The sequence below is a fragment of the Macaca fascicularis genome, chromosome 3 (assembly GCF_037993035.2).
Source record: "Macaca fascicularis isolate 582-1 chromosome 3, T2T-MFA8v1.1".
Taxonomy (NCBI): domain Eukaryota; kingdom Metazoa; phylum Chordata; class Mammalia; order Primates; family Cercopithecidae; genus Macaca; species Macaca fascicularis.
The window spans coordinates 89,576,762-89,590,650 of record NC_088377.1 but is presented as its reverse complement, the minus strand read 5'-3'; the positions used below and the strand labels follow the sequence as shown (position 1 = coordinate 89,590,650).

The 13,889-nt window shown below is 36.5% G+C and overlaps 1 protein-coding gene across 8 annotated transcripts in view; it reads left to right on the top strand.

The window, feature by feature from the left end:
• The window catches only part of SUGCT (succinyl-CoA:glutarate-CoA transferase), a 752,487-nt gene that overhangs the window by 671,177 nt on the left and 67,421 nt on the right, over positions 1 to 13,889 (top strand). For 2 of the 8 annotated variants that reach the window (XR_010585693.1, XR_010585692.1), the window contains one exon: positions 1,877 to 1,946. The exons of the other annotated variants lie outside the window; for them this stretch is intronic. The gene's annotated coding sequence lies outside the window, so the exon portion shown is untranslated. The remainder of the gene's footprint in view (positions 1 to 1,876; positions 1,947 to 13,889) is intronic. 8 annotated transcript variants of the gene reach the window in all.

The window sequence follows — 13,889 nt, the reverse complement described above, 5'->3', positions numbered from 1 at the left end:
TTTAAAAAGTTCAGGGGTCTACGGATGGTTGAGTCACACTAAAAAGGGATAACATGGGCTAAGTGAAACTTACAGGAAAAAATTGGCAAGTGTTTTCATATCACTGAATTAGCAGACTCTACCAGTTTCTTAGGCAACTTCTTTAACTGATTTTTTAACATCAAATGGTTAGCCCTGTTTTCATCTTCTTTCCTATCTGCACCTTAGAGCTTGTTATTTGTCTAAAATTCAACTCTTAGATTGTTTTGTAATATTCAAGCTTTTGCATAATTGATAGTATGAGGTGTATGCCTCCCCCACCAAAAAAATGCCTAGAAGGAAACTTATCAAAATGTTAAAGACAATGTTATGATATTAATAATAATTCTTCCTGGGTGATAACATTTTGGGTAATTTTTATCTTCTTTATCTTTCTTCAGTATTTTTAAATAATATACTCTAATATTTAGAAAAATATTAACAGAAAAATGGGAAAAAGGCATAAACCTTATTTTTTAGAAGTATAGTGTTATTAATAGAATATTGTTTTTTCTAGAAAGTTAGTATTGTGTCCATTATTTCTTTCTCCATGTGCATTGAGAATTAAGGCTCTACACAGTCATATTCTGTTTATCCTTATTTTTATTACATATCTATGATTTTTAAATCTGCCTGACCAATTCATCAGTAACTTTTAGTTCTCTAGTTTTCTTATACTTTTCTTGCCAATATAAGTAGTTTTCCTTTGTTTTCTTTCTTTTCATTTTTCAGGCTGTCTATTAATACAAGCATATGCCAGTTCATTTCTATTAATATCTGTGGTCTACGATATAAGGAAGTTAGGTAGTAAACACTTGGGCTTTGTAAGTTTCTTCTGCTCCTAACCAAAGATTTCTAGCAAAATCATTAGCAGAAGTGTTCTTGCAGCCACCACATTTAGGTCATTGCTTTTAATTTCAAACCAAAAGATTGTCTAGAAAAGTTTGAGGGCAGTGTGTATTTAGATTGGCATATGCGTCCTTTGAGCCTAAATATAATAAGAGAATCCAGAGAAATATTATCATTCCTGTCAAGGAAAAAAGTGGTATAAAGAGGCCTCATTCCTTACTCCTTTTCAGATTGAATTCATCTCATGAAATTGTTATGTTCTTGGTTAGCGAAAACAACAGGAGCATAGAGGAACATGGTTATTTCATAATAAAGATCCTTTTTATCACAGTATCTTGGGATGTCCAGTAGATTCTAGTCTTTTCACTATGGTCCTTTCACCCTTCTAACCACTGGTTGTCTTTTCCTGTGTTACTATGAGTAACACAGGAAAAGAGTGCAAAGGGGACTCAGTTAACAGGAATGAGTGAGAGAAAAACTTTCATGTGACTCTGTGTCTGTGGGCACTTTGGTTATGATGTGGTGGGAAGATATTGGAGTCCAGTTGATTCTGTGCTGAGGAAGGCTGACTTTGAGCATAAGCTTCTTCCTGGCATCAATGACTAGTGAGACACCCAGCCAGAAATGGCAATGAAATCTGTCTTTTGTGACAAACTCTGGTGGTCACAACATCCAAAAGCTTGCCCTGTGGAGACCAACTGATGCTAGCCAGAGGACACTGGGCTACCTTTTCCTCTTGCTAGGAATTATTTTAATCCTGGAACTGAGAGGGTGGCCACCTCTTTTTCAGGGAATCCCATATAGAATGAGATAGAACTTTCAGGCCCTACAGGCAAATTAGCTTTGATAGGTTCAGAAAGCTTTTCTTAATTAGTTTGCCTATGTGTGTAGCATTCTTATTTCCCCTTTGTTCTCCTTTAATATTTAGTAAAAGAAACTTTTCTGAACATTTCAACCAATTTCAGTGAAAACTAATAAGTAAAACTAATTTTGTTCCTGTTTATTTTAGAGCACTAACGGAGGGGTGGTAAGAGACCCATAGGAGAAGGCATAAGAATCAGAGAGGAGAAGGTGAACAGGTAGGCGAAGCCCAGGTGGAGAGCCTGGGGGTTGGTTCAGACACCCCTTTCCAGCCATTGATTTGCTGTCCAATGCTAAATTCTGAAGTTCCCTATGTTTTATTAAAGGAAATAGTGCCATTGATGAATTACTGAGAAAATGTACCAATGTTGATGTGCTTACAACTTCATGCAGGTTTATTTAGGCTGGGATCCTAGATTTGCTCTCACCTCTAAACTCTAGAAATTTCTCAGTTATTTGACCTGAATTGCTATGATTTACTCTTCCATTAGGTTGCAGGCCCTGATGAAATTGGTTTTTCCCCTTTAAACTCACTCATGAAACTAATTTGCACCAAAAAGCCAGTTGAATTCTGAGCTCCTAAAGGGCAATGGTGTCTATCGTTTTAGATTCTTCAGTGCTAAACATGAGTGTATGACTCACTCAATCACTTGCTGAATGAGTACGTATTAAATTTTTTGTGGGAAAAGCCTTTTACAGTTTCTGGATCTTTCTATTTCTGAGTATGATACCTTCTTCTTCTCAATAAGAACCTAATGTGGCACATTGATATTCACAAGATGGTTTGAGCATGGCTTCCGGGCAAAAAGAAGCAGGTAGTTTGGAGCCATTTTGTGTGTGTTGGAGGTGAGGGGGGTGGTGAGTTTCACAGCTTTATCAAAAATTGGTTCTGCTCCACTCACCAACATGCCTTTATCATCATCTGAAACTTAAGCTCCTGTGATGGTGTCTCCCTTGGACAGGGCTAAGAGCATTCTTTTCATTCTCATTTTCAGTGTTTCAAGTGGGCCACTCAGAACTGCTTAGGTCATCCTCTTCTCATAGAGATTTCTAACACTTTTATGTCATTAAAATTCTACATTACTGGGGATTACATTCAGAGGATGAGATTCGCTTGCTTCTGGGAGGAACTCTTGTAGACTAATCCCTTATTCATACACGTGAATTCTTGACCTCTTGGGCCAGAGAATGTCCCCTTTGATCTCTTTCCAGTTCATCTTTTCTGTAGCAGGGACTGGGGAAGAAATAACTTTAAAACAGTTATAAGTACAATGCTAAAATTACTCTAACATGCCTTGAGGATGTTAAACAATGTTATCTGATGTGATTATAGTAGATGCAGGTACTACCTGGACTGTGGAGAACTGGAAAGAGTAAATACTGAACAAAGAGTTAGAATCTGGCTTTCGTCTTTATATGTTTTGTTACCTGTAGCAAGTCACTTAATCATGCTGAGTCTCTGTGTCTTCACTTTAAAATAAATAACTTTACCTACTGTCTGAAATTAATAATATTAACATATACATCTATAGGAGCCCATAAATGCAAGGTAATATTGCATGTGATAGATGGATAGCAAAAATATTTTTGAAGAAACCCATTAACAGGGGCCATTTACCTTCTAAGCAGGCTCAATAATTAGTTTTAGCTGGTCAAAACCATCACAGCCTCTGCCACCATCATTTCCCCCTACACCCCTCCAACATTTATACATTTCACATTTTTTACATAAATTTTATCAATGGAAAACAGCCTCTCAAAGTGAACTAGAATATATACAAAATTGATATCAACCATTTCTTCTATTAGGGAGAATAAGCTGCTGGATTGTCCACTCCTGGAGAAGATGGCTATTCTCAGATTAACTTGGTTTGCCTACCTGTATTTTTACTCATTCTTTAGGGATAAGAACCATGACTAAATTAGCTCAGTGAAGTGAATTTGACAGTTTGGCAGTCTTCAGTCTTCAGTAACCCAATCCTTACAGTATCTTCAAAGATAAGTATGTCTCATAAATCCTAGTAAAGAAAGCTTAGTCCCGGTTAGAGAATGTACATTTGATATTGAGATTTCTTTGGACCAAATTAGTAACCAGGAACTTAAGGTAAATCCAGGAAAAGCCTCCAAGGCTTGGTCACAATCACTGGGAAATATGAATACATCTATAAGCACTGTTTCTTTTTCTTTTTCTGGGGGCAGCAAGAGACGGTGGCTCACAGCTGGCATTCTTGCCCCTCCCTTTTTCTTTTATTTGCAGCACACGGTTCCATTTTCAATGTAGCATATAAAGAAAAAAAGTTAAGGTATTAAAAATGCATGTAATGTTTTCTAAATTGGTGGATTTCAGAGTGAAGAATTGTAGTTGTATTACAGTTAGGCAAAATCATTAATTAGGCTTCTGTTTGTAATTTGGTTTAAAGAAAAATAATTTTAGGGCCAGGCATGGTGGCTCATGACAGTAATCCAAGCATTTTGGAAGGCCATAGTGGGAGGATCACTTGAGCCCAGGAGTTCAAGACCAGCCTGGGCAACATAGTGAGACCCTGTCACCAAAAAAAATAAAAAATTAAAAAATTAAAAAATTTAATTAGCTAATGGTGGTAGTGCATGTCTGTAGTCCTAGCTACTCAGGAAATTGAGGCAAGAGGATTGCTTGAACCCAGGGATATGAGGCTGCAGTGAGCTATGATTGCCCTACTGCACTTTAGCCTGGGCAACCGAAGGAGACGCTGTCTCCAAAGAAGAAGAAAAAAGAAAGAAAAAACCTTAGCTTGCATAATGCCTTGAATTTTCCTATGGAAGATCAGTAAGTGAAATATTGATTAAGGCTTGTGAAATTTGAGCATATGATTTCAGACATGTGTATTGACAATAATACACTGATACCACAGTTCAAGAAGAAAATGATTCAGGGGGTAAAGGAAGAATAAAGATGGCCACTATTAACTAATTTGCTAATGATTATTTTCCATAAGATATGTGCTATAGGATGTCCTTAGTTTCACATATTCAATGTAACACTTTTGATTAGCAAGAATTACTTATTATCTCAGCTGTGAGGTTGGTCTTACCATAAGTTATTTGGCTTAAACTGGCAATTATGTCTGATTTCAATTACATTAATGAAAAGTAAAGATATTCGTAGACTAGAAATTAAGAGTATACTAGCAGAAACAATTCCAAATATTTTTGCTAATTATATTGTTGCATATTATTCAAATAAATAAAGAGTCATATTAAGCAATTATCTGTGGAAATAACCAAAAGAAAAATATAATTAATTTCTATAATAAATGAAAAATAAACAAGCTGAGATAAGTATACAGGAGTGGTGTTCAAAATACCTTAACAATAGTTAATCATACCCCCTCACTAAAAATAATAGTGTGTTGGCCAGGGCATTGGAATGGTGTCACTGAGGTTGCATCCTGAGCTGGGTGTTTGCCTTAATGTTTTGGATCATTAAGAATTCCACTGAGATCCCAGGTTGGGCACAGGTGATGCATGACAGGAGTTACTTACTAATTAATATGAAATAGATCGGTATTCTAGTAACCAGTATGAATGTACCAGTGCACACAAACTTAATATCAGCCCTGGTGAAAACCTAATAATTCGTTAGTAACCATTTGATTCATTTTTTATTAAACTTTACAAATGCAGTCTGTCTTGACTCTCAGGCCTCCGCTGTCAGAATTGAATTATAAGTCCTGAGCAGATACGAAGGAAGAGAATACTCGTTGTGATATTGTATACAAATCCTAAGGAGGTATCTGAGAGTTTCATTTCTGATAAAGAAGACCAGTTTGTAGCACAACAGTAAGAACAGTAACCCTTCCAGCAAGAGCAGTAAGAAAAACTGGATAAGTTTTCAAAAATCTATTCAAAATCACCGGGGAACTACCAAGAGAGTTAGGGCTTCAGGGCCGATATCCCAAAGAGAAAGGAAACACGCCGGAGTAAGCCCTATGTACTCTTTCCCTTTCCCCACTTAGAGCATTACCATTTCTTCATGCATGGCAGAAAGACCTACTAGAAATGGTGGCTTAAAGCTTGCACCAGTTTTGCTGGGTATGGGTTTAGGGACACGAAAGTAGTCAACACGTGTGGGGCCAAGATCTCAGAGAAAAGTAGATATTGGAGATAAATGTAAGACTGAAAAGCAGAGAGAAGAGGCAAACCAGCTAGCAATCTTGGGATCTAAGGATCAACATGACAATAAGATTCTGGGATTTCTTTTTGCTTCATATATCTCAGACTGGGTGTTGGAGAAACTGGTAACCAAAGAAATTTTGACCAAAAAAAAAAAAAACAAAACTCAAGAAATGCCTGCTCTCTCTAGCCGAAGAACCAGGAAAGGGGCAGGCTAGCATGACAGAAAACATTTAGACAGTAACCTCCCTACTTCAGCCAAACACCACAGGAAAAAATGGCAGCCCCACTTCCACCTCTGTCAGCAAAGGCAGAGGCAGAGTGAGAAGCCTAGACTTTCATTCCTACCTGGCAGTAATGATGCCCATGCCCGCATCAAAAGTGGAGACCCATGGGGAGAAAGCACTTCCTCCCCCACCTAGTAGTAACAGTCATGCCTGCCCATCTCTGCTGGTGAGGTGTTAGAGACCAAGGGGAAAAGCCTGGACTGTTATCTTCCAGCAGTACAAGCCACCCACTCCACCACCTGCTGTATCCATGAAAGCCACATGGGTAGGAGCAAGAAGGTCTCTGATATCACCAGAGACCCAGGGGGACCCTGAAGCTCCACCCTTGCCCAGTAGTATTGAGGAGTCATTCCCCCCGCAGCAGGGTGTCAGTGGAGACCAAATGGGGGCCTGGGCTTCTACCTGCAGCTTGCTATAATGAGGCAGGACCCCTTCCCCGGCCAGCATGCAGTCAGAGGAGGCTTCCTAAGACAGAAGACTGAAATGAGATCCAGTCTCCTAATACCCAAAATGTCCAGGAATACAATTGAAAATCAGTCTTCGTATCAAGAAAATCCACCCAAATCTCATTTTGAATTAATTGTAGTTCCCATAATCCCCATGTGTCTTGGGAGGGACCCAGTGGGAGGTAATCGAATCATGGGGGCGGTTACCCCCATGCTGCTGTTCTCATGCTAATGAGTGAGTTCTCATGAGATATGAATTTTTTATAAGGGGATTTTCCCCATTTTGCTTGGCACTTCTCCTTGCTGCTCCATGTGAAGAAGGACATGTTTGCCTCCCCTTCCGCCATGATTATAAGTTTCCTGAGGCCTCCCGAGCCCTGTGGAACTGTGAGTCACTTAAACCTTTTTCCTTATTAAATTACCCAGTCTCGGGTATTTCTTCATAGCAGTGTGAGAATGGACTGATACAGCTTTTAGTGTATTCTAAATACTTAGTGAGCCATGATACAGAGGAGAGTTTTCTTAAAATGTCTTTTCTCTGAAGGCCTAACTCAGATCAAAGAAATAATTTCAACAGGTAATAGAATAAATAATAATATGGACTACAGAAATTATTTGCAGACAAATAACATTAATTTAAATACAATCTTCAAATAATTCAAATATGTTAAGGCATCACGTTTACTTACATGCACATGATAATTTAAATTCTGATAACTTTATCTTGAGAAAATAAACATTTGAGATATTACCAATGATTTTTTAGAAACTCTTTAACTTATAAAGTGATGAATAAATATTTGAGTGTTATCTGTTTTAGTATTGTACTCTGTCTTTAGACACTGACTGGTGTGCATTGTTGTCATCTGTAAGCAATGAACTAAATTACTTTTTTGATGCAGTCCTTTTATTTTCTAGTCAAAGAATATTGCAAATGATTGAAAAGATTTATAAAATGAGGTGGCTGAGATTTGTTCTTATTTGCTTGCAGCTGAAAGCATAATACACTTAATACTTCCAGGATATGGAGGAGCTAACAGATGTCAAAAGAGCAGAGAGAGCTATTTTGCAAAGATTGTTCAAAAAGCAAACAAAAATCCTCTATTGTACAAAATTCATAAACTTTCTCTATCAGACATTAATTATCTTTGACAGAAAATGCATTTGCTGTTTATATAGAATGTATCTTTTCCCTTTTCAATTAAAAAAATTAAAGTTGTTATGATAAAGGTAAGACCACTGGATTAAAATTAGTACAACATAAATTTGTCTTCATCAAAAGAACCATTACCATAAGCTCTATCTTTGTAACACTTTACTGTCAATGCAATATAGACAAATAATTTTGCTCAAAAATAGCAACAAAATAATTTAAAATCAAAGAATGTTTTCAGTTGCCATTTTGCCTAAACAGCTTTCTAACTGATTTGCATTTCCGGGAACTGCCATTTAATACTAGAGATTTTATTCAGCAAATTCGGAGGCTATGGATGTATTCTAGTGATCAGAGGTCTGTAGGGCTACCTAGGTAGGTCAGCTTGATATGATTGAAATAATAATAATAATGTTGCACATTAGAATTTTAGGAGAAAAATGATAGTTTGAGGAATAAATTGCTTAATGCTGTTTCCATAGGTCCCATGTAAACAAATAGTAGAATGCTGGCAAGTTTTCACAATCAAGGCCAATGTTTAATAAAGACAGGAAGGAATAAAAAATGGAAATATTTCTGGATTTACTTATTTTAAGTAAATAAGTAAATAAGATAAAAATAATTTTATCTTATTTCAGTCCAAATTTCTAATGCTAAAACAATCCAAAAATATACTGAAGCTCTCACCTGGGCTGCAACCGTGCTCTTATAAACATGTTACTTAAATGAATTGGTTTGTTTGTGACACAAGCTCCCTTTGGAATTAATCAGGAATACTACAAATATAGTAACTATTTGGCCTTACACATCTTATTTCCCTCTTTTGTTGGTCTAGCCCCTCTTTCTTCTGGTGTAACTTCTCCCACACACATGGAGATCATGAGCAAAGATTTTAATCCTGTCCTCTGGCCACACGTGATTTGTCAAGGGTTGGCCTAAGATGAGTAAACATGAAGCATTGCCGGAGAAAATTTGCAGTTATAATGGAAGAAACGATTTTTTACACTCTGATGGGCAAAACTGCATTGATTTAATAAAAACAAAGTCACATTAAATCTATATATTTGTCTTAAGATATATCTGGACTTTAGAAATATGAACACGCACCTGTGTCATAGAACAGGAAGGAAGAGTGTATATTTTTAAAGTATTACTCTAAAGCAGGGTACAGCAGTTAATGAAGGAGTTTTATGAGAGCAGTGCACATCCCAATCTTGTTCACATACTCAGAGTTCCATTATCAGGAGGATACTAAGGTAGATTACATTGTTCACAGGGTTATTGTCAAAAGCCCTACATATTCTGGTCTTGTGTTAAAAACAATTCCTTTGATGAGAAGGATATTTCAAGGGATCTTCAATTTGTCTCATTCCCTTGTTCTGATTCCGTATTGACCAGCAACCTATTAATTTCCACGAAGAAAATATGCTGATGCAATATGCTGGACTTGTAGCTGTCTGGTCCATGTGACAATGGTTTCTGATGCAAACAAAGTCTCTTCTTGAAATAATGCTTCCATGTAGTTGACTGTAGGTGGAGAATGGGCCAATCATGGGAACATGAATAGCAGTGCTTCATATGACAGCTATATACATTAAGGAGTGGCAATTTGGTGCCCATATGAGTTTTAAAGACAGTTTGATTTTGAGTATGTCAGCTTTCATGGGACTGAGAACTAATAAGAATCAGGTACTGGGCCTTTGGAGCACAAGGCTAGATCTAGCTGGAATTCCCTTAGACAAGTGGTTCCCAAATTTTTCCATGTATCAGAATTGCTTAGGGAGGCTTTTAAAAGTACAGATTCTTGTGCTGGAGATTCTATTCAGTAGATCAGGCACAGTCCAGCTATTTGTATTATTTAAGAACACTCCTTAGATAGTTCTAATGCATATTTAGGACGCACTGTCTTAGACTATCTTCATACAATCTTCGTATGTGCCTTCTTTTAGCTGATTTTTAAAGCCATAATTAGATTTCATGAGTTACTGGATTTGCCTGCATTATACTTATAAATTTGACTCTAGATGGAATTTCTGGTTGATTATCTAAGGTACACATCTCTGGGTTTGCAGAAGAGGTGGAATGGAGGGTTGGCAACAAAAATTGGAATTTGCATCTTTGATGTGGTAAACAGGCAGCCTAGCTCACTACTCCTGTCCCTAGAGACTGCACTTCAGAAATGATTAGTGATTACCCTTAATTTTAATGACATTCTTTCTCTAGTTGATCATTTCATTGGTCAGCTTCTGATACTTTTTACTTTGTTTTCATAATTATAGGATATTATACAAAACTATTTGCTTTGAGTAGTAACGTCTGTGCTTCTGGCTTCATTCCTGCTGTTGAGAAGTCAGCTTTCTATCTAAGTGTTGTTACTTCATAGGTGATCTTTTCTCTTTCTCCTTCGACTTTTAAATTTAAATTTTTGTCTTGGACTTTATTTTTTGTTGTTGTTGTTTGCTTGTTAGTTTTGTTTTTGCAGTTTTACTAAAAATGTAAGATGTATCTATGTATGAATTTATATTTGTATTATCTTGTTTATAATTTGTTTGACTTTTTGAATCTGAGAAGTCTTGTCTGTCAACAGTTCTGAAAGATTCTTCAATGTTGATAGTCTCTTTTCTCCTTCTAGAACTCCAATTAGCTGCGTGTTAACCCTGATTACTTTACCTTTCATGTCTTTTAACTTTCGTGTTTTTTAAGTCTGATTATTATCTTCAGTTCTGTTTCACAGTTCACTAAATGTCTCTTCAGCTGTATCTAATCTGCTGTTTGCAATTTGCTAAATGTCTCTTCTTCTATATCTATACTGATGTTTAACCTTTCCATTGAGTTTTTAATGATTTACTTTTTACTTCTAAAAGTTATGTTTTCACGTATTATTCTTATAGACTGATTTTTTTCTTATAACTTTGATTCTTCCATTGTAAAACGTTTATATGTTGGATCTGATAATCTAATAGCTGAACTCTTTAAGGATCTGTTTCTTTCATTTATTTGTTTTGCTTTCTGCAGTTTTTGGTAATTTATTTCCAGGTATGTTTAATATGTTATGTTACTTGGAACTTTACCTGTCAGAATTCTTTGAGGTCCAGATCGAGAGCATATTCCTTTGTGTTTGTTTCTGATAGACACCCATGATACTTCAAATTAACAACTTTTTAAGCTACATTTCACCTTATAGTGTTTGTTACTCTCAGAGTGGTGTGAATTCAGGCTGTAAACCTGTATGAGGTCTGACTTATGGTTAAATTCTCAAGGAAATTATTTTATCACCCTCCATGCAGCGTCAGCATTCTTGACATTGTTCCATGAGATGTATTTATTTATAGTTCACCATTTCACTGAGGTTATAACATTTTGGGAAGCCCAGCTTTATGGAGGGATCACAAATATGACTCCTCATCTTGTACAACCCTTAAGCTATGTTTTCTGTTCTTCCTGTGGTCATTTATACCACAGCTATAAGTCAGAAAGTATTGACAGATGCTCCTGGGGAAGCTGCTAGCTTCAGAACTCACTTAATATTTTGCCAAATGCTGTGTGTACTGGATCCTCCCTACCCTCCTCCTGCCTTCTGGAAAGATTTTTTTGTTTTTTATTTTATCAATGTAGCCATACGTTTAAAATATTTTAAATCTGTATCCTAACATTTTTTTAATGTCCTGGGTCAAGAAGATTTTTTCAGGATAGTTAATCCACCATATTTCCATAAATAGAAGTTTCACGTTCTTTTTAAAACTTAAGAAAAATAACTTAATTCTTCAATTTTTATTTCATTCCACAGACATTTTGAGCAGTCAAATAATGCAAGAATTTATGGGAATTTTAATAAACATCTCTTCCAATATGCTAATATATTTGTGGTGAGTAAACATACACCTAGAATAGCACTTCCCAAAGTAAATGTTCCATAGAACACTAATTGTAGTTACATGGTAAAATAAGCTTGAGAAACACTGGGTTAAGCAAACTTACAGATTTCCTTCTGGAAGAAATTGCGTGATGTATAATACACCAGTAGGCTCAAGCATCTTTGAGAGTAGAATAACTTATACCCCTGTCTTCCCAGAGGTGCACTGGAAGAAAGCTGGCTTAGACATAAAAATGACTTCCCCAAAGCCATAGAGGTAGTTAGCAGAGAGCCAAGACTAGAACCCAGTTCTCCTCATACTCCCTTTCTCTTTATTACCACAGTGAAACATTTTGTAAATAGCTACTTGCAAAACTATTTCCAGTAGGACCCCATCCTCAAATTGAAATGTGTTTAAAGCCCATCTTCTTTCACTAAATAAATTAAAGTTGGCTTCTCTCCTAAGAGCAGTTAAATAGGAATGTTCCAGAAGTTCTTCAAGAGAAATAAAATCTTAAGTAGAAAAGCAGGGGTTCCACATCTTGAACTGAAGTCAAAAATTGATGCTTTCATGGGGCTTCAACCCACATCGACACAGAGTTATAATAATCCTGTCTGATTGTTAAGAGGGTCTGTATTCTCTTGAAAATCATAGTTTTTAGTTGGCAAGGAGCAAACTCCCAAGAACAAGTTGTGACAGAAAACTTTAAAAAAAAACTACATTTGGATTTCAACCAGCAGAATGTGCATAGTTTCTGACTGTTAGTGTATTCTTCCCCCTATTACGGAAAATGGACTATGGGAAGTTGGGAAGGTGAAGTGCAATGTTATTTACATTTTTGTGCCAAAACATTATGAAGTGAAATGGTCAAACATGCTGAGTGAATGCAGCGTATGAAAATTAATAGGAACATTTTGAATATGTGATCTTGTACTTGAAATAATATAAATGAAAAGGGTTCTGTGGAGGTACTTTCTTGACCTCTTTTAAATGTTTCTTTTTCTTTCTTTCTTTTTAAACACTCTCAGTTGTTTATAATAACCCATTTGGATCCTAGACTTCAAAGTTCTTTCCTTTCAGAATTTCCTTTTCTCTGTTTGTCTGTGTACAACAAATACCTTTCAGGAAAACAAAACAAAGCAAAACAAAAAAAAGCAATGTGTTGCGCCCACTAAATAGTCAGTAAAAGATGTCTAATAGCATCTAGAAGTAGGAAAGGAGATGAGTATTGGATTTTGGATCTGAGTGTTGTTGTCCCGTTTAGTCATCAATCTGTGAAAACAAGTGATTATATGCAAAAGTATTCAAAAGGGATGAGAACACTGATATGGTAAGGAGAGAACTTCCGACTGTAAGCTAGAGAGTGACCTGGACATTTCTGAGAAAGTGCTTTGAAGGATGGCAACTTGGTAGACTTCGTACTAACAAGAAGCATATTAGAGAATTAACAATGATGAGGAAAAGGAGAAGGAAGAGAAGTAGGAGAAATATTGAGCTTTTATTCTCTGTTACATACCAGGTTAAGCTATCCGATTGTATTATCACATCGGTACCTTGAAAGCTAGGAGGCAGCTTCCATCGTCATTCCTGTTTTATAAGTGAGACTTAGAGAGCTAAAGTAACTTGTTTGAGATTTTATATCATACATAGCAGACCAGAGATTTGAACCTAATTTTTTCTGATACCACACCCTGGTCTTCATCAGTAAGCTGTATTGCCTTCTATATTAAGTGTGGCTACAGGTTGCATCTTTTTTTTGTCTTAGATATTGTGGAGAAAAGATTTGACTTTATGCTATGAATCTAGACCAATGAAATTTCAGAGCCAACTGATAGCACCAGAAGTTTGGCCCTGAGGCAGTGCCCAAAAGAGAGGATGACAATGAGTGAAGGTCAGCCTGAGATAAGACAAGGCAGCTCCCTGAGGAGAAGCCAGGCACAACCTGAAAGATGAATGTCCAAAGAGCAAGGCAGGGTAAGGCCAGGGTTGACTGGGATACGAACAAAGTATGAAGTGGGTCAGGGCAATTCTGACAAAGGATTTTCTAGTGGTCATGACCAAGTTTCCTCAGTCTACAGCATGCATTGCATACTGAGGGGCTCAGTAAGTCTTGGGATAAATTTGTATTTGTTCAATAGGATAGAGAAAAGATGAGATAATGCAAAGTTTCATTCCATGAATATTAAACTGACCTTCAATATCAGTATTTAACTTAAAGTACACAGCATTTCATAGTTATAGCAATAGCTCCAAGTTGAAATACCTGCCT